This window comes from Penaeus monodon, chromosome 33, assembly GCF_015228065.2.
Source record: "Penaeus monodon isolate SGIC_2016 chromosome 33, NSTDA_Pmon_1, whole genome shotgun sequence".
Classification (NCBI taxonomy): Eukaryota; Metazoa; Arthropoda; class Malacostraca; order Decapoda; family Penaeidae; genus Penaeus; species Penaeus monodon.
In genome coordinates, this window is record NC_051418.1 from 34,714,754 (window position 1) to 34,715,375 (window position 622).

Sequence of the window (622 nt, forward strand, 5' to 3'; positions counted from 1 at the left end):
TGTATTTATATAACAACAAAACAGAACAACAACTGCAATGACGATAATAATGATGACAACAAGGAAAGCAAGAATCCTAACAGCAGAAAGATCAGTTCCCGGAATAACAAACTTTTATCCTCACCTTGTTCGCTAAAGTACCTAGTGTGGATTCTATTACAAGGGTGGCCTGTGTTATTTACTTATCCAAACTCGCTATGGCATGAAGGCATTAAGATAGATAGTAATTTGATGACATAAAGATCAGTAAAACCCGTTTTTATATTTGTGTTTTACATGCAAGATACACACAAAGTCACAAAGCTTATGAAACCCGAGTCTGTATATGTGTGTTCTTTGTTTTAACTGAAGCTCTGCCTTCTGAGGATCAGTTTGAGTTTATATTTGTGTTTCTTTATGTAGTTTGCGAGTTTTTTTTATTTGTTCTGTGTCTGTATTTGTTCACTGTATGACAGTATGAAGTGAACACATAAAATGTCTATTTTTCTTCTTTCTTAACTCATTAAAAAAATGTTATTGGCCGTTTCGTGTTTTCTTGTGTATTTAAAGCGATTTTGAATTCCTGTATCTACTCAGATTTTGTATTTATTCAGTGGCTGACAGTATGATCGGAACAAATGCT